Source organism: Phyllobates terribilis, unplaced genomic scaffold, assembly GCF_046119375.1.
Source record: "Phyllobates terribilis strain yellow unplaced genomic scaffold, ASM4611937v1 Scaffold_1__5_contigs__length_1240528914, whole genome shotgun sequence".
NCBI classification, from domain to species: Eukaryota; Metazoa; Chordata; class Amphibia; order Anura; family Dendrobatidae; genus Phyllobates; species Phyllobates terribilis.
In genome coordinates, this window is record NW_027362761.1 from 950,835,528 (window position 1) to 950,861,407 (window position 25,880).

Sequence of the window (25,880 nt, forward strand, 5' to 3'; positions counted from 1 at the left end):
TTTTTAGATATATTTTTATTTAGTTTTCTTTAAGGGAATGTGTCATATACATTTTTTTTTTAAATGACCAATAATACCACATACAGGGAATACCGCCACACCATGACCAGACCACATATTACCACAACATAGTGACCGAATAATACCACACAGAAGGGAGAAAAACTGCCACACCATGACCAGACCACATATTACCACTACATTACTAATATTACCACCACATTACTAATATTACCATAAGTGTCATTATACACGGGAGCTCTATACATGGTATGTATAACGTAAGTGTCCAGGTAATCTAGTGATCACCAGTGAAATTATACACAGGAGCTCTGTATATAGTGTCAGTGTACAGGTAATACAGTGACATTATACACAGGAGCTCTGTATATAGTGTACAGGTAATACAGTGATCATCAGTGACATTATACACAGGAGCTCTGTATATAGTGTCAGTGTAGAGGTAATACAGGGATCACCAGTGACATTATACACAGGAGCTCTGTATATAGTGTCAGTGTACAGGTAATACAGTGATCACCAGTGAAATTATACACAGGAGCTCTGTATATAGTGTCAGTGTACAGGTAATACAGTGATCACCAGTGACATTATACACAGGAGCTCTGTATATAGTGTCAGTGTACAGGTAATACAGTGATCACCAGTGACATTATACACAGTGTACATGTAATAGACTGACTCACCGGTGACGTCTCTAGGTGAAGTCCTTCATCTTCGCTTTTCTCCTTCATCCAGCACAGACCGCCATCACTCGTCTCTGCATAAAATAACACAGTTATCTAGAGCACATTCCCCAACTTCTACATTACGCAGCTGAATACAGACGTGCATCCACCATCAATATATGGTTAGTTATTAGGCAACCTGCCATTCCAAATATAAATTGTAATCCACCACTGTGCCCCCATTAACTGTAAATAGGCACTTAATATATAATTTAATTAGAACCTCTACTCTTTCCGCCAATTTGTTACCAGTCACACTCCTGCATCCGCAACGCCCCCTACTCTATACTTCCTGCTCCCCGCATTCAATATTTACATGCACCCCCTGCCCCAATTCATTATATCATGTCCGTGCTCTCCCCACCCCATCATCATTTATCATTTACTCTCCCCCACCCCACATTCGTTATGTGCAGCTCATTATCCCCCTACTCCCAATTCCCCCATGTGCAGCTCTCATCCCCCTCCATGTGCCCCTCTCTCATCCCCCTCCCCCCTCCATGTGCCCCTCTCTCATCCCCCTCCCCCCCACATGTGCCCCTCTCTCATCCCCCTCCCCCCCACATGTGCCCCTCTCTCATCCCCCTCCCCCCCACATGTGCCCCTCTCTCATCCCCCTCCCCCCCACATGTGCCCCTCTCTCATCCCCCTCCCCCCCACATGTGCCCCTCTCTCATCCCCCTCCCCCCCACATGTGCCCCTCTCTCATCCCCCTCCCCCCCACATGTGCCCCTCTCTCATCCCCCTCCCCCCCACATGTGCCCCTCTCTCATCCCCCTCCCCCACATGTGCCCCTCTCTCATCCCCCTCCCCCACATGTGCCCCTCTCTCATCCCCCTCCACCACATGTGCATCTCCCATCTCCCCCCACACATGTGCATCTCCCATCTCCCCCCACACATGTGCATCTCCCATCTCCCCCCCACACATGTGCATCTCCCATCTCCCCCCCCCACACACATGTGCATCTCCCATCTCCCCCCCCCACACACATGTGCATCTCCCATCTCCCCCCCCACACACATGTGCATCTCCCATCTCCCCCCCCCACACACATGTGCATCTCCCATCTCCCCCCCCCACACACATGTGCATCTCCCATCTCCCCCCCCCACACACATGTGCATCTCCCATCTCCCCCCCCCACACACGTGCATCTCCCATCTCCCCCCCCCACACACGTGTGCATCTCCCATCTCCCCCCCCACCACACACATGTGCATCTCCCATCTCCCCCCCCACCACACACATGTGCATCTCCCATCTCCCCCCCCACCACACACATGTGCATCTCCCATCTCCCCCCCACACACATGTGCATCTCCCATCTCCCCCCCCACACACATGTGCATCTCCCATCTCCCCCCCCACACACATGTGCATCTCCCATCTCCCCCCCCCACACACACACGTGCATCTCCCATCTCCCCCCCCCACACACATGTGCATCTCCCATCTCCCCCCCACACACACACATGTGCATCTCCCATCTCCCCCCCCACACACACACACACATGTGCATCTCCCATCTCCCCCCCCCACACACACACACATGTGCATCTCCCATCTCCCCCCCCCACACACACACACACACATGTGCATCTCCCATCTCCCCCCCCACACACACATACACACACACACACACACATGTGCTTCTCCCATCTCTCCACTCCTAGTTAATTGTATTTTAAAAAAAAATAAAACTTGTTATACTTACCCCCATGCGATCCCTGCAGAATCCTGGCGCTCGTCCAAATCGCTGACAGCAGGTTCTCCTGACTTCCGGCCATGTGACGGCACCGTCACATGACCGGAAGTCAGGGGAATCATCAAGGCGCTGCTGCAACAGCGCAGCTCAGCGCTGAAATGTCCCGGACCCGGCGCATAGCATGGGGCCCCGGAGAGAGACGCACAAGAGGGGGGCCCCCGAGGGGGCCCCTACCGGCCGGGCCCCATACTGGAGTCAGGGCAGTCATGCCCTGATGGCGGCCCTGCTGGAGGCTGGAGGGGCCCCCTCTCCCTCGGGGCCCCCGTTCAATGAACCGGCTGCACGGGCGGTAGTTCCGCCCCTGCATTTAGGGGCTTTTTATATGGAGTCTGCAAATCATTCTCGGAAAATCTGTGCTACAAGAGTTCAATAGTGCTCCGTCCCTCCCGAGTCTCTCTATGTGGCTAAGCAGTACTGTACAGCCAAATATGGGGTATTTCCACGTTCAGCAGAAATTATATTGTCTGAGAGTTAAAAATGCTCTCTACACCCCTATATGAATTTCTCAACAGGTGTAGTTTCCAAAATGGGGTTACTTATGGGGGTTTCTGCTGTTTTGGAATGTCAACGGCTCTTAAAATGTGACATGGCATCTGCAATGTATTCCAGCCAAAATTGCGGGCCAGAATTCAATTGGCTCTCATTCCTTTCCAAGCTCTACCATGTGCCTAAAGAGTAGTTTTCCACCCCATATGAGTTATCGGAAATTACATAACAAATTTTATGGTTCATTGTCGTATGCTACCCTTGTAAAAGTTAAAAATTTGTGGCCAGACCAATATTTTTGTAGGAAAAATGTATGTTTTCATATTCATGGTTCAACATTATAAAGTTCTGTGAAGAACCTGTGGGTTTAACATGCTCACAACACCTCTAGATAAGTTCCTTGAAGGGTGTAGTTTCCAAAATTGGGTCATGTGTGGAAGTTTCCACTGTTTAGGCACATCAGGGTATCTGCAAACACGACATAGCGTCCGCTATCGATTCCAGTCAATTTTGCACTTGTAAAGTATATCGCTCCTTCTCTTCCAAGTAGTTTTCCACCACATATGGGATATTGGCACACTCAGGAGAAATAGCACAACAAATTCTACTGTTCATTTTCTCCTGTCACCTTTTTGAAGATGCAAAATATGGGGTTAAATCAATATTTTTTCAGGAAAAAGTATAATTTTCATTTTTTCCTTACACATTGCTTTAATTCCTGTAAAGCATCTGAGAAATTAATAAACTTATTGAATGTGGTTTTAAGCACTTTTATGGGTGCAGTTTTTAAAATTGTGTCCCTTTTGGGTATTTTTTAATCATATAGGCCCCTCAAAGTCACTTCAAAAGTGATATGGTCCCTGAAATTGGCTTTGTAAATTTTGTTGTTTGTTTTGACAAATTACTAATCAGCTTTTAACGCTTCTAACTTCCTTACAAAAAATTATGTTTCAAAAATAATACTGATGTAGGGGTATCTGCGTACCCAGGAGAAATTGCACAGCAAATTGTTTGATCCTTTTTCTCCTGTTACCCTGTGAAAATGAAAACTTTTTTGTGGGAAAAATTTCTTTTTTCCTTTTCACAGTTCAATGTTACAAAATTCTAGGAAGCAACTGTGGGTTCAAGGAGCTCGCTACACTGCTAAATAAATTCCATGAGGGGTATAGTTTCCAAAAATGGGTCACTTTTTGTGAATTTCCACTTTTTAGAAACCTCAGGGGCTCTGAAAACACAACATGACGTAATCTTTCAATTACATCCAATTTTGCATTCCAAAAGTCAAATGGTGCTCCTTCCCTTTCAAGCCCTGTGGTGTGCCCAGACAGTAGTTTTCCAGCACTTATGGTGTAACAGCGTACTAAGGAGAAATTGCAAAACAAATCTTGGAGTCCATTTTCTCCTATTACCCTTGTGAAAATAAAAAATTGGGGCCAAAGCAACTGAGAATTCTAGGAACCTTAAAGTCTCCCTTAAGGTTTCCAGGCCTCACAGCTGCCACGAGACTCAGTGGCTGTGATCTCTGTTTACCATAATTAACAGCCACTGGGTCTCCCGGCAGCTGTGAGGCCTAGTAACTAGTGTTGAGCCACCCCCATAGTGTTCGGGTTCGGTTCGGTTCGTCGAACACCGGGATGTTCGAGGAACTGTTCGTCGAACTGTTCGTTGAACACCTTAGAACACCGTCGAACACCGTTAAAACCAATGGCAGGCAAACAAAAACACATAGAAACACATAGAAAACACCTGCAAAGGTGTCCAAAAGCTGACAAACTGCTCAGAAGACACTCTCTTTAAAAAAGCCGGCCGGCAAATTCAGCAGCGGCATACACCGGTACCCGACAATTTAGACAAGAAGGAATAGAGCATCACACATAGATTAGATAGATAGAAACATGTCAGTCACACATATAAGAAGCACAGTGACAGTGTTGGTTACTGCACTTGTCATTTAGTGTAAAGGATTTATTAAAAAAAATATTAGTGTTTTCATGCACCGTCTCTTTAAAAAAGCCGGCCGGCAATTCAGCATCTGTACCCGACAATTTATAACAGACAGAATAGAGCTTCACACATAGATTAGATAGATAGAAACATGTCAGTCACATATCTATGAAGTACAGTGACAGTGTTGCTTACTGTACTTGTCATTTAGTGTAAAGGATTTATTTAAAAAAATAATAGTGTTTTCATGCACTGTCTCTTTAAAAAAGCCGGCCGGCAATTCAGCATCTGTACCCGACAATTTATAACAGAAAGAATAGAGCTTCACACATAGATTAGATAGATAGAAACATGTCAGTCACATATATAATAAGTACAGTGACAGTGTTGGTTACTGTACTTATCATTTAGTGTTAAAATAAAGGATTTATTAAAATAAAAATTGGCGTGGGGGTCCCCCATAATTTTAGGCTCTAGCGGAGGTTAAGCAGACGGCTGGGGCAGATGTTTGAAGCCTCGGAAGGGGGTAATACCCACGGAGCTTCCCAGGCTACTAATATCAGCCCCCAGCTGAATACCTAGTCTTTACTAGCTATTAAAATGGGGGACCCCCTCAAAAAAATGACGTGGGTTCCCCCCTATTTTAATAGCTAGCAAAGGCTAGGCAGACAGCTGGGGGCTGATATTAATAGCTCAGGAAGGGTGCCATGAATATTGGCCCCCTCCCAGGCTAGAAACACCAGCCGTCAGCCGCCCCAGAAATGGCGCATCCATAGGATGCGCCAATTCTGGCACTTAGCCTCGCTCTTCCACGCTGCCCTGGTGCGGTGGCAAGGGGTAATAGGGCTGGGGTTGATGTCAGCTTATAATGCCAGCTGACATCAAGCCCAGGTTAGTAATGGAGAGGCGTCTATAAGACACCCCCATTACTAACCCCATAGTCAAAGTTAAAAAAAAACACAAACACCCAGAATAAAGTCCTTTAATTGAAATAAACACACAATTCTTTATTGTTCTAAATTAAACCATACTTACCGTCACGCCCATTCCAGCTGAAGCCAACGATCTCCTGCAATAAAAGTAAAATAATAAAGCAACCTCATCCTTACCTTTCCATGGTTCCCAGGACAGCTCCAGCTCTGCTACATCGAGATGACTGGCTGGACCGCAGCAGAACGCTGCCATCCAGCCTGTCATCCCGCGGACACTGAGAAGCGCAGGCATGCTTGCGCTCCTCAGTCTCTGACTGTGACGGCATCCAGATGAGCCGAGGTCATGTCCAATGAACTCGGTTCACCTCATGCACGTCACTGACAGCGTGGGAAAATTCTCACGCTGAAGTGCTGAGTGCAGGAGAATTCTCCCACGCTGTCAGTGAGGTGCATGAGGTGAGCTGAGTTCATTGGACATGAGCTCACCTCATGCACGTCACTGACAGCGTGGGAGAATTCTCCTGCACTCAGCACTTCAGCGTGAGAATTTTCCCACGCTGTCAGTGACGTGCATGAGGTGAGCCGAGTTCATTGGACATGACCTCGGCTCATCTGGATGCCGTCACAGCGAGACAGTGAGGAGCGCAAGCATGCCTGCGCTTCTCAGTGTCCGCGGGATGACAGGCTGGATGGCAGCTTTCTGCTGCGGTCCAGCCAGTCATCTCGATGTAGCAGAGCTGAAGCTGTCGTGGGAACCATGGAAAGGTAAGGATGAGGTTGGTTTATTATTTTTCTTTTATTGCAGGAGATCGTTGGCTTCAGCTGGAATGGGTGTGATGGTAAGTATGGTTTAATTTAGAACAATAAAGAATTGTGTGTTTATTTCAATTAAAGGACTTTATTCTGGGTGTTGTGTTTTTTTTAAATACTTTACTAGAAATTCATGGCGGTCATGTCTAATACTGGCGTGACCCCATGAATTTTGGGCTTGGGGCCAGCTGATAATACCAAGCTGGCCCTAACCCCTTTATTACCCAGTGAGCCACCGCACCAGGGCCCTGGATGAGTTGGGTACAGCGCCAGAAGATGGCGCTTCTATGAACGCGCCATTTTCCGGGGTGGCTGCGGACTGCAATTTGCAGCGGGGGGGGGCCCAGAAAGCTTGGGCCTCCCTGCGCTGCAGATTCCAGCCCCCAGCTGCCTAGTTGTACCTGGCTGGACACAAAAATAGGGCGAAGCCCCACGTATTTTTTTTTTAATTATTTCATGAAATTCATGAAATAATTAAGAAAAAAAGGCCTTCCCTATATTGTTGTGTCCGGCCAGGTACAAATAGTCAGCTGGTGGTTGGGGGCAGCCCGTTCCTGCCTGCTGTACCTGGCTGGACACAAATATAGTGCGAAGCCCCACTTCAATTTTTTTTAATTATTTCATGAAATTCATGAAATAATTAAGAAAAAAAGGCCTTCCCTTTATTGTTGTGTCCGGCCAGGTACAAATAGGCAGCTGGTGGTTGGGGGCAGCCCGTTCCTGCCTGCTGTACCTGGCTGGACACAAATATAGTGCGAAGCCCCACTTCAATTTTTTTAAATTATTTCAGGAAATTCATGAAATAATTAAAAAAAAATTGACGTGGGGCTTCGCACTATATTTGTGTCCAGTCAGGTGCAGCAGGCAGGAACGGGCTGCCCCCAACCACCAGCTGCCTATTTGTACCTGGCCGGACACAACAATATAGGGAAGCCCTTTTTTTCTTAATTATTTCATGAAATAATTTAAAGAAAATTGACGTGGGGCTTCGCCCTGTTTTTGTGTCCAGCCAGGTACAACTAGGCAGCTGGGGGCTGGAATCCGCAGCGCAGGGAGGCCCAAGCTTTCTGGGCCACCCCCGCTGCAAATTGCAGTCCGCAGCCACCCCGGAAAATGGCGCGTTCATAGAAGCGCCATCTTCTGGTGCTGTACCCAACTCATCCAGGGCCCTGATGCGGTGGCTCACTGGGTAATAAAGGGGTTAGGGCCAGCTTGGCATTATCAGCTGGCCCTAAGCCCGAAATTCATGGGGTCACGCCAATATTAGACATGACCACCATGAATTTCTAGTAAAGTATTTAAAAAAAACACAACACCCAGAAAAAAGTCCTTTAATTGAAATAAACACACAATTCTTTATTGTTCTAAATTAAACCATACTTACCATCACGCCCATTCCAGCTGAAGCCAACGATCTCCTGAAATAAAAGAAAAATAATAAAGCAACATCATCCTTACCTTTCCATCGTTCCCATGACAGCTTCAGCTCTGCTACATCGAGATGACAGGCTGGACCGCAGCAGAACGCTGCCATCCAGCCTGTCATCCCGCAGACACTGAGAAGCGCAGGCTTGCTTGCGCTCCACAGTGTCTCTCTGTGAGGGCATCCAGATGAGCCGAGTTAATGTCCAATGAACTCGGCTCACCTCATGCACGTCACTGACAGCGTGGGAAAATTCTCCTGCACTCAGCGCTTCAGCGTGGGAGAATTCTCACACTGAAGCGCTGAGTGCAGGAGAATTCTCCCACGCTGTCAGTGACGTGCAGGAGGTGAGCTGAGTTCATTGGACATGAGCTCACCTTATGCACGTCACTGACAGCGTGGGAAAATTCTCCTGCACTCAGCGCTTCAGCGTGGGAGAATTCTCACGCTGAAGCGCTGAGTGCAGGAGAATTCTCCCACGCTGTCAGTGACGTGCAGGAGGTGAGCTGAGTTCATTGGACATGAGCTCACCTTATGCACGTCACTGACAGCGTGGGAGAATTCTCCTGCACTCACCGCTTCAGCGTGAGAATTTTCCCACGCTGTCAGTGACGTGCATGAGGTGAGCCGAGTTCATTGGACATGAACTCGGCTCATCTGGATGTCGTCACAGAGAGACGCTGAGCAGCGCAAGCAAGCCTGCGCTTCTCAGTGTCTGCGGGATGACAGGCTGGATGGCAGCGTTCTGCTGCGGTCCAGCCTGTCATCTCGATGTAGCAGAGCTGAAGCTGTCGTGGGAACCATGGAAAGGTAAGGATGAGGTTGCTTTATTATTTTTCTTTTATTGCAGGAGATCGTTGGCTTCAGCTGGAATGGGCGTGACGGTAAGTATGGTTTAATTTAGAACAATAAAGGATTGTGTCTTTATTTCAATTAAAGGACTTTATTCTGGGTGTTTGTGTTTTTTTTAACTTTGACTATGGGGTTAGTAATGGGGGTGTCTTATAGACGCCTCTCCATTACTAACCTGGGCTTGATGTCAGCTGGCATTATAAGCTGACATCAACCCCAACCCTATTACCCCCTGCCACCGCACCAGGGCAGCGTGGAAGAGCGAGGCTAAGTGCCAGAATTGGCGCATCCTATGAATGCGCCATTTCTGGGGCGGCTGACGGCTGGTGTTTCTAGCCTGGGAGGGGGCCAATATTCATGGCTCCCTTTCTGGGCTATTAATATCAGCCCCCAGCTGTCTGCCTAGCCTTTGCTAGCTATTAAATTAGGGGGGACCCCACGTCATTTTTTTGGGGGGGTCCCCCATTTTAATAGCTAGTAAAGGCTATGTATTCAGCTGGGGGCTGATATTAGTAGCCTGGGAAGCTCCGTGGGTATTACCCCCTTCCCAGGCTTCAAACATCTGCCCCAGCCGTCTGCTTAACCTCCGCTAGAGCCTAAAATTAAGGGGAACCCCATGCCAATTTTTTTAATAATAAATCCTTTATTTTAATACTAAATGACAAGTACAGTAACCAACACAATCACTGTACTTCATATATATGTGACTGACATGTTTCTAGCTATCTAATCTATGTGTGAAGCTCTATTCTGTCTGTTATAAATTGTCGGGTACCGCTGCTGAATTGCCGGCCGGCTTTTTTAAAGAGACGCTGCATGAAAACACTATTATTTTTTTTAATAAATCCTTTACACTAAATGGCAAGTACAGTAATCAACACTGTCACTGTACTTCATATATATGTGACTGACATGTTTCTATCTATCTAATCTATGTGTGATTCTCTATTCCTTCTATTCTAAATTGTCGGGTACAGATGCTGAATTGCCGGCCGGCTTTATTAAAGAGACGGTGCACGAAAACACTATTATTTTTTTTGATAAATCCTAATATTAAAATGGAAGATGCAAAATGTGCAGTTAGTGAAAGATGAGGAGATTAAGGAGATTAAGGAGAGGGCAAGAACTTTAATGCCAAGGGAAGAGAGGATGTGTAGTAGGAGGAAGTGATCTACTGTGTTAAAGGCAAAGGACAGGTCTAGAAGTGGAAGTATAGAATATTGTCTATTTGCTTTTGTAGTTATTAAGTTGTTTGTAGTTTTGGTTAGGGCAGTTTCAGGGAAGTAGTGGGAATGGAAGCTTGATTATAAATTGTTGAAGAGCGAGATAAATGAGAGTTGGGAGGAAAGTTCAATGTGGATGCTCTGCTTGAGGAGTTTAGAGGTGAACATTAAGGTTGGGTGAAGAAATGGCTTCTTCAAGATAGGTGTGATGCATGTTTGAAAGCAGAGTTAAACACACCAGAGGTTAATGACAGGTTAAAGAGATGAGTTAGGGCCGGGATAAGCTTGGCTGTGAGGTTAGAGATGAGAAGGTGGGATGGGAGGAACTGCACAAGTATTTTTTTCTTCATGGATGGTGGGAAAGAAGGTAGAGCATTAGTATGTTCTACTGTGGACCTGTGGTGATTATACATTAATGCTTTGCCTGCTGTGATTGATTTTGTTATTGAAGTGTTCAGCTAAGTCTTCTGCAGAAATGAGGGAAGTCTGAAAGAGGCTGGGGTAGATAGAGGAGGAAATTAAAAGTGTTGAGTAACTGTTTTAGGGTTGTGGGATAGAGAAGATTTAAGATATTAGACAGCGCAGGGAGACTGTGTCAGGGATTATGAGCCATGCTTCTGCTAGGGCCAGGAAGAAAAGATTGCAAGAGATAAAAGAGGTTGTGAATGAAATGGAGTTTGTTACAGATGAAGAGGGCATTCCATAGTGCTCCAGAAAGAAGTAGAGGAGGAGCAGGGGTCTGGTGAATTGGTATTAGGTTGGAGAGGTGGTATTAGTTGTAAACGCACAGGATTTGGAGATATATCAACAGCAGTGAGGAGAAGAAGAGAGGATGAGAGGATGTGAGAAGGAGAGTGTATGGTGTGTTTTGTGCTTTAAAAAGAAGGATCCAATGATAAGGAGCAGATCTGCAGATAAGATCAGGAAGGTTGGTAAAAGAGAAGGAGAATTTGTTTGGAGAGTGCTGGGCTTTGGGGATAGCAAAGGGGAGTAAGGATTAGCAATAACTGTAAGAGCATATATAAACATGGTGAAATAGTAATTACAGAAGAATGAGAAAGTAAGTTGCAGGTAGTAATAGGTGTTTTCTGTTACATTCTGTTCACTTCTGGTACATTTCTGGTATATTTCTAATGTGCACTTAAGTCGATGCACCTAAATGGAGCTGCACTCATAGGCCACAGTCAAATAGATCTATTGCTCCAAATTTAGACACCTTCAAGTACACATAAAAGATACCAGGTTTGAACAAATTAGAGATGCTACACTGAGACAGGTAAGAGAGTCAAAGGGTGGGATGAATTTTGTGAAAGCAGTTAATATAAACAATTTGCTAGTTTACACAGCAGGGAAGGGGATGAAAACATATACCAAAATAGATAGATACAGTGGTGTGAACTGGGAACAATGCAGTCAATCAGGTTTCAGGGATTAAAACTCACCAACTTCCAACTAGAATAATATACCCAATAATATAGTGTAAACCCATGTTTAGACTTACTCCATATCAATATTCACAAGAGCAAATGTTAGGTAGCATATTTAAAACAGACCTCTGCTTAATATTATATACAATATGTACAGTGGGGAAAATAAGAATTTGATACACTGCTGATTTTGCAAGTTTTCCCACCTACAAAAAATACAGAGGTCTGTAATTTTTAACGTAGGTAAACTTCAACTGTGAGAGACGTAAGCTAAAATTAAAAACCATAAAATCACATTGTATGATTTTAAAATAATTAAATTGTATTTTATTGCATGAAATAAGTATTTAATCAACTAGACCAGCAAGAATTCTGACTGGTTGGTAGGTTGACCTGTTAGTTTTTCTTTAAGAAGCCCTCTAACTCTGCACTCATTATCTGTATCAATTGCATCTGTTTGAACTCACAAAGACAACTATCCACACACTCAATGAATCACACTCCAAGCTCTCCAACACGGCCAAGCCAAAAAGCTGTCTTAAGGATGCCAGAGACAAAATTGGAGACCTGGGCTACAGGACAATAGGCAAGCAGCTTGGTGAGAAGGCAACAACTGTTGGCACAGTTATTAAAAAATTGAAGAAACACAAGATGAGTTTCAATCTTCCTTGGTCTGGGGGCTCCATGCAAAATCTCTCCTCATGGGGTAAGGATGATTCAGAGAATGCCCAGAACTTCATGAGAGGTCCTGGTCAATGACCTGAAGAGAGCTGAGACCACAGTCTAAACATTACCGTTAGTAACACACTACGCCATCAAGGATTAAAATCCTGCAGGGCACACAAGGTACAAGGTCCACCTGCTCATGCCAGCACATGTCCAGGCTCATTTGAAGTTTGCCAATGACCATCTGGATGATCCAGAGGAGACATGGGAGAAGGTCATGTGGTCAGATGAGACCAAAAAATAACTTTATGGTATCACGTCCACTCGCCGTGTTTGGAAGAAGAATAAGGATGAGTACTACCCCAAGAACACCTTCCCAACCATGAAGCATGGAGGGGGAAACATCTTACCCTGGGGGTGCTTTTCTGCAAAGCGGACAGTACGATTGCACTGTATTGAAGGGAGGATGGATGGGGTCATGTCCAACAACCTCTTTCCCTCAGTAAGAGCATTGAAGATGGGTCATGGCTGGGTCTTACAGCATGACAATGACTCAAAACACACAGCCAGGGCAACTTAGGAGTGGCTCTGTAAGAAGCATTTCAAAATCCTGCGTGGCCTAGCCAGTTCCTAGGCCAGAACCCAATAGAAAATCTTTAGAGGGAGTTGAAACTCAATGTTGCCCAGCGACAGACCCGATACCTGAAAGATCTAGAGAAGATCTGTATAGAGGAGTAGGCCAAAATTCTGCTGCCGTGTGTGCAAACTTGGTCAAGAACTACAGGAAACATCTAACCTCTGTAAATGCAAATAAAGGTTTCGGTACCAAATATTAAGTTCTGTTTTTCTATTGTATGAAATACTTAGTTAATGCAATAAAAAAGCAAATAAATGATGTAACAATCATACAATGTGATTTCTGGATTTTTTTTAAGATTCTGTCTCTCACAGTGAAGTGTACCTATGATAAAAATTACAGACCACTCCATTCTTTTTAAACTTGCAAAATCGGCAGTGTATCAAATACTTATTTTCCCCACTGTAGATGCTCCTTATCCATATCCAGGAGAGTAAATACTAGACCGTCTAATTAATGTACAATATAATCTCTTAGTATCCATGTTCAGGAGAGCAATTGCTGAGAAATTTAATTAAATGGACCTCTACATAATATAGTTCTAAGCAGGATTCCCTTCAGGGGAAGACATGTCATTGGTGCAACGTGTGCAGCTGCAGAGAAACCCAAAATGTAAGAGGGCCCACGTTCACCTTCAAATCATAAAGCAGCTCCTCTCAGACACTTTGAGGGGTCTATATACTGTTCTTGCACAAAGGTCCTCTTCCGTCTATGTCCGCCACTGATTCCCTTAAAAGAGTTTTCCTTTTACTGCTTCATATAATTAATGTATAAAAGTTTCAGTACTTTGAAACATTATTATTTTTGCAAATCTAAAAATTCTGAATATTTTGTTATGACAATTTTCTGATATTTATTTAGAGGAAACTTAGCATCAATTCAAATAACTAAAACATGTCTAAACACTATTGCAAATTATAAATAGTTACAGAAATTGCAATGCAAAATTTGGTCCTCATTCAGCGACAACTCTTTTTTGATTGTCTCTTGTACTCTTGCATTGGATCATCTCTTACATTGTCCAACAGTAATCTGCAAGCATTGATGGAGTCTATTTTCCTTGATATCTTTTCTCCATAGCTGCAAAATCTTGGTGAAATCTCTGACCGTGCTCATCACTCATTCCTCTGCAGTGATGGAGAAAAGTCTAGATGCAAATTTAAGAAATTAATCATTAAGGACATGTTACAGACAAGATCCTTTTCTCTTTATAATTACCTGCTCTTGAGTTTCCCAAAAAATTAATTATCACTAGTGATGAGTGAGTGTATTCGTTACTATTCACTATTCGCAAGAATAGTAAGGTATTCGCTTTAATCATTATTCGGCGAGCATTTGTGTACTCGCCTCGCTATATTCGGATGTCCCGCCCTGCAGTTTTGGCGCCTCCTTTGCTGCCACTAAACATGCTGGGCTTCTTAACCAATCACAGTAATGCCGCAGACATCTTGATTGTGGCATTACTGTGATTGGCTGGCCACCCAGCATAATAGGGTCTATTTAAGCGCTGCCGCCACTATTTTGTGCACATTGCGTCTGGAGCCTTTGTTCTATAAAAATAGGGAGAGATCTCTGAGGCCTCTTGATCAAACAAAAGCCCTTGTAAGGGCTACCTGCAGTGTGTACTAGTTCTGTGTTTAAAGGAACCACCCACTAACTCCATAATACCACCAAAAAATAGTTCTTTTCAGAGCTGAAGACTCACAACAAAGTCAGAGTACAGGGGAGAGCTTGTGTATTAGCTAGGGAGAGGTTAAAGTGTTCTTCCAGTGTCCATCTTAAAACAGCTCTTGTCAGAGGCAAAGCAATATTTTTCCTGCACACACAGAATTAGCATTGTGTGCTACCTTTTTTGTTCTTAGCACTGGTCTATTTTCCCTGCTGTTTTAGGGGTCAGAGCCTGCCTTCTGTCCATATTAGTGTACGTAAAAAATCTTTGATCGCCCTGCACAAAACAGTAGTCCAAACATTTCCTACTGCCTGCTACAAACAAGCACCAGGCCATTTTAACCACTATTTTGGGGTGTCAGCCTGCCTTCTGTCCATATTAGTCTATGTAAAAAATCTTTAATTGCCCAGCACAAAGCAGTGGCCCAAACATTTCCTACTGCCTGCTGCAAAGCAAGCACCAGGCCTTTTTAATCACTATTTTGGAAGCCACTATCCCAAGGGCCACCAATCACAAATAGTAGTTAGGCTGGAGTAGGAACACTGTCCTGGTTTGTCCACTGCACAATCTGTGTAGGGTTTGTAAAAATTAGCCCTAGGGGCTGAGTCATGGTTGACGCAGGAAGCCACCATCCCAAGGGCCTCCAATCACAAATAGTAGTTAGGCTGGAGCAGGAATACTGTCCTGGTTTGTCCACTGCACAATGTGCATAGGGTTTCTAAAAATTAGCCCTATGCGCTGAGTCATGGTTGACGCATGAAGGAAACGGGTTCTTATGACGTTAACAGCAGTAGCATGAGTCTGCATTTTTGGTGAATTTAGGTTGGCTTGCTCTCATCTGGAGGGATTATTAAATGTGGAGATATCTAGACCTTGTTGAATTTAATCAGAGTAAGTCTGTCTGCATTTTCCGTGGAGAGGCGTGTGCACCTATCAGTGATGATTAACCCAGCTAAACTGAAAACACGCTCAGACACCACACTAGCAGCCGGGTAGGCCAACACCTTCCAGGCATAAAAGGAGAGGACAGGCCAAGTGTTCAGCTTAGACATCCAATAATTAAAGGGAACTGAAGGGTAAGAAAGGACACACTTATGGTCACTTAAGTACCTCTTGACCATGTTCTGCGACTTATCCCTCCTTGGCATTGTTACAGGCACAGATATCCTTTACTGTTGTGCTTGTCTATTGAAAATAGCCCAATTTGTGCACATTTTCCCCCCACCTCTGTTGGAGCTGGTGTTCTTGTCTCTCCCCATTATCCCTTGGTGTTGAAAAGAGCCGGTACCTCTGCCACCAGCTTTGTCTGAGGGTGATGTTTTCAGCAACTGATCTACAACGGGCTTCTTGAACAATTCAATTGTAAAACTCTTTGCTGACTCCAAAAGGAGAGATGGAAATTTCTACTTGTACCGTAAATCAAGAAAGGTGGCCACCAGTATAGGTCGCTCTTGTCATTGGCACCTTAAAAACATCTCCAGAATCCAACCTTTTCTCACCTTTGAAACTGCTAAAACTCTCACTGTCGGTCTTATTCACTCTCGTCTGGACTACTACAATTCTCTTCTGATTGGTCTCCCTCTTACCAAATTTTTTTCACTTCAATCCGTCTTGAATGCGGCAGCCAGGGTCATATTTCTGTCCAGCCGCTCCACCGATGCCTCCATCTTGTGCCAGTCATTACACTGGTTGCCCATTTGCTACAGGGTCCAATATAAACTCATCACTCTCACCCACAAAGCTCTCCACAGTTCTGCACCACCTTATATCTCCTCTCTCATCTCTATCGCCCTACACGTGCCCTCCGTTCTAAAAATGACCTAAGACTAACATCACGTCTTCAAGCGCGCTTTAAAAACCCATCTCTTTAAACAAGCCTACCACCTCAACTACTCAGTAAACTAACTTTCCCCTGTTCCCTCTTTCTAAATATTATTCTGAATCTGCACTCTACTATTCATCTGTCTCCACACCCTCCATTCACATGATAATTACACTCGATACTTGATTATTGCACTTAAACATACTGGCTGATGACTGGATCATGCAGTCTTATATGAAAATCCCTACTTATTATAATAGCCTGACCTGAAATAACAAGCACTTTTCACCTATTGTGTCCACCCATTGCTTTGTTGAATGTAAGCTTGCGAGCAGGGACCTCACTGCTAATTTAACTGTTTAAACTGAATTTATTGTATGTGCATGTCTCCGCTTATTTGTAAAGTGCTGCGGAATATGTTGGCACTATATAAATAAAAACTATTATTATTATTACTGTTGGATAAAATGTGTATCACGCAAGGGTTTTGCCACAGAGACTTACACATGAACGGGTGCCATGTGGGCCAAGCTGCAAAAAGGCAAATGTTCTATGTACCCAACAGTAGAAACAGTACCCATCCTCTCCTCACCCTGACTTGCCTCCTCCTCCTCCTCCATCTCCTCCTCTCCAGCCAATCCAGGCTGGACAGACATGAATATTGAGTTGGGTGTCCCCTCTGTAGCATTACGAGTCCCCTCGGTAGCACAGAAAAACAAGTCCTCTCCCTCCTCATCTTCTTCCTCATCACCCAATGTTGCCTCAGAATATTGACTAGGCTGGGTAGTATCACCCATTGGGAAATCTGGCTCCATACCAACATGCTGTGCACTCAAAGCTTCCTCTTTGAGATTATGCATTGATTGTTTCAAGAGACACAGCAGCAGGATGGTTACGCTGATAAAAGCCTGATCACCGCTCACAAGCTTGGTGCAGTACTCAAAGTTCTCAAGAACCTCACAAATGTCAGCGATCCACACCCACTTGACAGTTGTTATGTATGGTGGCTGACTCTCAGTCTGACCGGCATGCTGAAGCTGGTATTCAGCTACTGCTCTCAGCTGTTCACTAATCCTCACCAACATAAGATAGGTAGAGTTCCACCGCTTGGGCAGGTAGCAAATGAGTCAGTGACTTGACAAATTCAAGCGCTTTTGCAGCGCTATAAAAGCAGGAAAAGCAGTAGAGGAATGGTGGGAATGGGCTCTAATATGGCGCACCTTCTCAAGTAGGTACGGCAAGTCACGGAAAGTTTTCAGAAATTTCTAAACAACTAGGTTCAGCACGTGAGCCATGCATGGCACATGTACCAGCTTGCCAATCATTAAAGCCGCCACCAGGTTAAGCCCATTATCACAGACCACCAGACTGGATTGGAGGTGCAGCGGGGAGAGCCACTGATCTGTTTTTTTAAAGCTTGCCACAGCTATGTTGCAGTGTGTGCTTTCTCACCTAAACAGATCAGCTTCAGCAGAGAGTCTTGCCACTTTGCCGATGCACTGCTGCACAGGTCCGAGCTTGGCAGTGATGGGGAGAGTAATTCAGCAGAGGATGAGGAGCAGGAGAAGGGGAGAGAGGAAGTGGAATATGAAGAGGTGGAAACCCTGACAGAAGTTGGGCCCGCTATTCTTAGCGTGGGTGGGATGTGTGATGTTCCAGTTTACGCCTTTGTCCCACCCTCCACCAGGTTCCCCCAGTGTGTCATGACAGAAATGTATCATCCCTGTACACAATAATTTGTCCAGGTGTCTGTTATTAGGTGGACCTTCCGGGTTACGGCATTGGTGAGAGAGCGGTTCAAATTGTTTAACACATGCTTGTGTAACACAGGGATGGCACACCGGGCAAAATAGTGGTGGCTGGGAACACTGTATCGTGGGGCAGTCACAGCCAAGAGATCACGGAAGATTGTGCTTCCACAAGCCTAAACGGCAACATCTCCACAGCTAGCAAAATGGCAATGTGCGAGTTTAGTATTTGTGCCTATGGGTGCATGGCTGGGTATTTAAGCTTTCTTTCCAAGCTCTCAGGCATGGACAATTGGATGCTTTGCTGGCACAAGGAAGTGGATGATGTTTGTTGTGTGTGAGCAACTGCAGCTTGTGGGCAGGAGGTGTGAGCGTCTGCTTCTTGAACAGCAGATTCCATAGGACATAGCCCAGGTGACATGGCATAAGTCTCCACCAAACCCAAAAGCACTACAGATACTGGCTAGTGATGAGCTCATGCAGCCTATCTTTATCTATCCCTCATCTCCTCAAGATGGCTGGACCAGGCTGGACCATCATTGTAAATAAGCCCCTGTGCTTTGTGTCACCCCCACCTCATTGTAGATCGTAAGCTCTTACGAGCAGGTCATCATTATTTTTGCTTTAATTATTGTATTATCTTTAGCTATGTTACTTATGACTGTTGAATATGAAAATCTGAATTGTAAAGCGCTGTGGAATAGATTGGTGCTATATAAATAAAGAGTATTATTATTATTATTATTATTGGTTTGACCCGCAGACAGAGATTTGATACGCTGGTGTTCTGATCACCTACTATGGTGCTTGGCTGCCATGTGGTTTCTCATACTGGTGGTGCTCAGGTTGCCTTTGCCCTGGCCTCTGCTCAACTTTGTATGGCAGATGCTACAGACAACAATGTTTTTCTCTGAAGGATGTTCAGAAAAAAAAATTCCACAGCAGCTGAACGCCCCCTTGCCCTGACTTGGCGCACAGCGGGGGTGCTCTTGGGAACAGTTGACCCAGTTCTCACTCTGGACAAACCATGACCCCTTGGTACCTGTGTTGGTGATACATATCCATCTTCCTTTGTGTTGCTGTCATGGCTATGCGTGCCAATGGTGCAGGTCGGATCAGTGGACTCATCATCGACCACCTCGTCTTCTATCTCATCCTCCTTCCCAGTTGACATTTTAGGCTGACCTGATGGCAACTGTGTCTCATCATCATCAGCCTCCACCTCAGGAGACAGTAAATGACGTTCCTCCAAGTGGCTTTCTTCTGGCTGTAGGTCCTCAAATACTTGAGCATCAACGCACGCCACCTCTTCTTGTCCCTCTTCAATGCTGCATGGTGATAGGCTAGGGCCAACCAAAGGATAAGTACCAAACAGATCCTGGGAGTGGCCAAGCTTGGGGTCATATGTCTCCTGTGACTGATAATGGCGGGAGGAAGGAGAACCAGCTTCAGGATTGGAAGGGCCAGCCTTATGTGTATCCACAGTAGACTGTGTGGTCGTGGAAGATTTGTTGCTGCTTGACAAATGCGTAGAGGCCTTGTCTGCTATCCAAGACAGAATCTGCTCTCACTCTTCTGGCTTGGACAAACATTTATGTTACAGACCAGGAACTTTTTCCAGGAACATAGTGGATGCATCAAGCTTCTTCTGACCTGACACAGACTGAGTGCCTTCTCGCGCACCACTGACAACACCACGTCCACGTCCCTTAACAATAGGCTTTATTGCCATATTGGGTTTTGTTGACAGATTTTCAAATGTTGATGGCACAAGCCAAGGTAGCTGTCACAGGCACAGCCAAAATAGTGAGTCAACCACGACACAGCCTATAGGGATAATTTTTACAAAACCTATGCACATTGTGCAGTGGACAAACCATGACAGTATTTCTACTCCAGCCTAACTACTATTTGTGATTGGAGGCCCTTGGGATGGTGGCTTCCTGCGTCAACCATGACTCATAAACCCTATGCACATTGTGCAGTGGACAAATCTAGAATGTACAGTAGTCGAACCAAACTAATATTTGTGATTGGAGGCCCTTGTCACAGGTTGTGCCACATTGTGACTGAGATAGGGGATACATATTCAATAGAAATTTACACTGACTGTTGATGACAGACTGATGTCCCTCTGAAAACTTGAATTGAGGGCCACAACTACTACAGTACTCCATTGTAGATAATGTTTGTCAAAAGAGGCCCTTGTCATGGAATCTTCCTGCACCTATGACCCAGCCCCCAGCCCCAGGAGTAATTTTTGGAAATAAGATGCACATTCTTCACTGGACCAAGTAATACAGTATCAAGAAGTCTTCTCTTGCTATATAATCTGGGGAATATTGACAATCAAAATCTCTAAGCCATTTGGCGAAGCTTCTCCAACCCATCCTGGAGGGGGGGCACCATATATCCTTTGTCCATTGACTTGCACAAGTGATATATTTGAGCTCGTCATCCAGTTGACTAGTGCAGCTTTATTTTTCTGGTTCACAGAGTTCAGCCATACCTGAGGATCGTAGGCCGCACTCACTGCTACCTTCTAGTTCTCCATGTCTCTTGGCCATTTTCTCTGTAGTCTCTGCCCTTAAATGAGTTAAATAATAATGAGGGCCCTACAATATGAATAAGTGAGGGCACTCTCAAATGTACACAAGAGGCACCTCCAAAATTTCTAGAGGAGGGTACTTCAAAATGTATGTTAGAGGGCCACACGAGGGCTCTCACAAAACTCAGCTTTCCTGCCTACTGCAGGCCCACTGAACATTTGAATTTAGGGCCGCAGTATCACATGGTGGTGGAGGAGGAGGAGGAGGGTCAAGCCCAATGCTGCAATGGGCACATTGTAAACTGCTATGGAATATGTATTCCACTATCTGAATGTCAATGGTGGAGGGACCGCCCAAATGTCTAAGTAACAGCTGTCCCTCTAAAACGCATGTTACAGAGCCACCTGAGGCCTCTCAGGTCAAAGATCAACATACCTACTGGTGCTTTCAAGCTGTGCTTCTAAAGTGCTGGGGAAAGGCAAACTAAAAATGATGTATGACAGAGGGACCTACAAAATGTATAAATCAGGTCCCTCCCAATTGTAAAAGACGATAGTAAAAAAGCCACAACAGTATGTGTGAACAAAGGCTAAAAGGGATATTTTTTGGATTTCTCTGGTATATTTAGCCTTATATACAAGTTATTATGCAGGAAAAACTGTTTCTTAACCTTTTCGGCCTGTTAAATGCAATTTAGGTTAGCTTTGGTAGTTGTTTTTGTGTGTCTGTAAAAATGGCGTAATACTGTGACAAACTTATTCCCAGAAACCATATGTGAGTCAGAAATGCATGCAGGCATATTCTCCAGGCTCTTCCCATTCTATATCATCACTTTCCCATCCATTTCAGCCTTTTCCTCAGGCCCCCAGACCTCTTTGTAGGGTCCAGCCGAAAATGACTCTCAATTCCCATTGACTTACATTGTACTCGCTATTCGGAACGAATACGCGATTATTACAAAGTACTCGTTACGAGTAAAGCGATTACGAATATTACGGTACTTGCTCACTAGTTATCACTAATGCGAATGCTACCCATGCACCCTTTTCCTTGCCCTGCAACAAACGGAAACACTCCTCATCTTGAAGAAACTGAAGAATCTGAGGTCCAATGAAGACTCCTTCCTTTATCTTTGCTTCACTCAACCTTAGAAATTTATCAATGAGATACTTGAAAGCTTTTGCATTTTTATCCATTGCCTTTACAAAGTTCTTTATTAGGCCCAACTTGATATGCAATCATGATATCAAAATCTTACGTGGGTGAACAAGTGCTTAATGCAGGACATTTTTACCCTGGCTGAAGTGAATGTCGGAGAGGCCATTATGCAAGACTGCTTTTAGACTTGCTTTGGATGAGGAGCCTCCATTCCTCTGGATTATGGCTTATCTTCAAAAGGTCCATTAAACAGTTGATGTTGTTGCATCGTCCTCCATGAAGAAGTATTGGACAAGATCCTTATTATGTTTGTGAAACAACGAAATCCGAACATTGTCTGCTAGGAGATTCCAGTGCTGTAGTGTAATAGTGGGGAAGGACGTAGCCTTCCTTTGGCACTGAAATAGTTAAAGAAAGTGTTCCCGTAGTTAGACCTCTCTGAACTGTTGGTAGGCCAAGCTAAAGGGTTAGCTTCAGTGGTCCAGTCAGTAGAGTAGAGGGGGAACTTAGTGCCCTGATCAAGCCTTGAGTGATATACAGCTTGTTCATGGCATAATTCCTTGTGGGCTGCAGTGCCTGTAAACAGCCACAAGATGCCACTGCCCTGGGTGCAGATGTCAGGTTGAGTCTGCTAGCAGTGTTACAGACAGTGATGGGTTAATGCTGTGTGATGACAGCTCACAGAGAGTGGGCACATTAGGAAAATCTCTGCTTAGTTTTCCAGAAGCAGGAAGTGATGAGCATTAAGAGATAGGACAGTGAACTGTACGGGCAGCCTGACTATATGTGGCTGCTAGGGTAGACAGGAGCTCCATACCCTCAGAGAGTGGGATCAATAGTGCAAAAGTCTCCCTGCGCAAGAGTCCTGTTAGCCGGCCGGTGAAACTCAACAGAGGTAGTGAGGACCCGGGGCACTTCTAGTCTGCAGGAAGCAGAGGAAGATAAATAGGACTCCAGGCTAAGATGTGGGGGAGATATCGGAGCCAGAACACTGCTGGTATTGCAGAAGAGTCTCTTGGGCTAGAGATTAGAGTCACAGAGATGCTTCATAGATAGAGGGAACCAGGGCTGAAGATGTTGCCAGCACCTGTGAGGGAGATAATAACCTGTCGGGCCTTATCCATTATATCTGCCTGTAAATACTGTACATATTCCTCTTCCCCAAGTAAAGTCCAATTTTTGGTTAAGAACCTCGTGTCCTCTGAATTTATTGCTGCCAAGGTCCCAGAAGAGAAATGCCTGGAGACAGCCGCGATCGGATGGTTTGAAGTAAGTGGAGAGCCCCACATACACAGCCACATATCAGAGGGAGGACACGAAATGTCTGTTGGGTGCCAGAGCGAGAGGGGGCTACAGCTCGCCCACGACTACCTCGCTCGGGCACCTTACATTTGGCGTAGTCGGCAGGATGCGAGCTCCTCGCATGAGGAAAGCGGGGAAGAGCCAACGCAGAACACTGAGGAGAAAGTGTTGGAAGGCATGCGGCCCAAGATGGCAGCCCGATGCATGGATTCCAAGATGGTGACAGTGGCGGAAAAGTGTAGGAGAAGAACCGTCTATCGTGGGAGTAGACGCCACCGGAGAGCGCGAAAAGATGTCCAGCCCCTACGAGTTCCGGCCCAAAGAAGGATGGGCCCGGCAGTGAAGATGCGTCTCAGGATGGGACGCCCAGTGAGGAAGAGGGCACGGTGCAAAGTGAAGTCCGGCCCAGTGAGTATCAGCACGCACAGAGAAGGGGCGCGGCTGAAGGCGGAGCTGGCGAGAGTGACGAGTGACGCGGCGGTCACGTCAGAAATTCGGCCAAGGAAGAGGCAGAGCCACACATGCCGGAAACACATAGTCAGAGAGCGACCGGCGCCATTTTCGTCCCAGCACATGAGAGGTTAGGAGCTGGGGAAGATATCAGTTGTGATGACACACCGTGATCATGAGGCAAGAGCCCAGCCTGTATTGAGAATGAGCGGTGAGAGTCAACATAGGGACCCGTATGCAGTGGATGAGTACTGAGGGGACTTGGAGTCTTTTGTCTGCCCTGGGGACCTGATCACCGCGATCAAGTAGTTCCAGAGATACTACCATCCCCAGTTATTGTGGCTCCGCCTGAAGGGAGGCACTTAGTGTACACCGCTCTGGGGAATGGAGAGTCCGTGACCGCTCTAGAATACCAAGAAGAGGTGGAGCCCACTGCAGAAGTTATGCAAGCCTCAGCTCCATCCCGTTCAGTAAGGCCGGACACAGGCCAGCAACTATTGCATGCTGCTCAGTTGCCAACCCAAAGAAGCTGCGGTGAATTACTCAGAAGCATAGAGCGGTGGTATGCCGAGGGGAGGAAGATGGTAGAGGAGCTTCAGGAAGGACTTTGGGCCTTGACTTCACTCTTGGAGCCTGATGCAGATGTGCAGGTAGTTCCAGTGATAGCTTCAGCTGGAAGTGGCTTGGTTCTGCCTGAGAGGAGTCTGGAAGAAGATGGAGAAATTCCAGGAGACACCTGAGCAGTGACCAAGGAGTCCTCTGGGCAGTTGCAGTTTCTCGATTCGTTCAGCAGGCTATTTTGAGGGGTCGAGTTCTGAGGAACCCCTATTTAAAGGCTGAAGACCAGTCGAGTCTCAGGAAACGAAGTTTAAGGCGCCTCGCCTTTGTTATTCTAGGAATGACTGTTGATACTTTCATGGCCAGAAGGCCTGTGTTTTTTTTTCTTCCTGAAAAGGAATCAGAGGAACTGTTTGAGATACCCTCGAGGCCAGGTGGGCCTGTAGTAGCAGCAGACAGCTGAAGGTTGGTTTGCACCTTTTTCTGCTGGAATTTGCAGCACTGAGGCACACCTTGAGGATGGATGTCCTCTAAACCTAAGATACTTGCGGCCTAGTGGGAAGAACCGGTGACCCCCACTAGGGCCAAGAAGAAAGACTCACGGGGTGTTACCTGTGACCGTGTGCCTCAGAATGCAGCCCTTGAAGGAGATTGAGGGCTATTGAAGTGTTGACCTGTCTTAAAAAATATGGACATGGACACTGTGTTTCCAGGGTCCTTACCAAAATGGACCGGTACATCTGAGAAGTTTTGAGAGTTGATAAGGAGCTGTCTGAATTGCTGTTCCGGGGCCCTTAACTGAGAAGGGCCGGTCTCCCACCCAAGAAGACAACTTCAGGACCAGTCTCATACTAAAATGTTTTAGTAATGTAGTAATGTGTTATGATGCAATAATTGCTGATCTGTATTGATTGTTTAGTGTGGTCGGGGACGACCAACATTAAAGTGTGGGGGAATGTAATAGTGGGGAAGGACGTAGCCTTCCTTTGGCACTGAAGTAGTTAAAGAAAGTGTTCCGATAGTCCTGGGTGCAGATGTCAGGTTGAGTCTGCTAGCAGTGTTACAGACAGTGATGGGTTAATGCTGTGTGATGACAGCTCACAGAGGGTGGGCACATTAGGAAAATCTCTGCTTAGTTTTCCAGAAGCAGGAAGTGATGAGCATTAAGAGATAGGACAGTGAACTGTACAGGCAGGCTGACTATATGTGGCTGCTAGGGTAGACAGGAGCTCCATATCCTCAGACAGTAGGATCAATAGTGCAAAAGTCTCCCTGCGCAAGAGTCCTGTTAGCCGGCCGGAGAAACTCAACAGAGGAAGTGAGGACCCGGGGCACTTCTAGTCTGCAGGAAGCAGAGGAAGATAAATAGGACTCCAGGCTAAGACGTGGGGGAGATATCGGATCCAGAACACTGCTGGTATTGCAGAAGAGTCTCTTGGGCTAGAGATTAGAGTCACAGAGATGCTTCACAGAAAGAGGGAACCAGGGCTGAAGATGTTGCCAGCGCCTGTGAGGGAGATAATAACCTGTCGGGCCTTATCTATTATATCTGCCTGTAAATACTGTTCATATTCCTCTTCCCCAAGTAAAGTCCAATTTATGGTTAAGAACCTCATGTCCTCTGAATTTATTGCTGCCCTGGTCCCAGAAGAGAAATGCCTGTAGACAGCCGCAATCGGATGGTTTGAAGTAAGTGGAGAGCCCCAC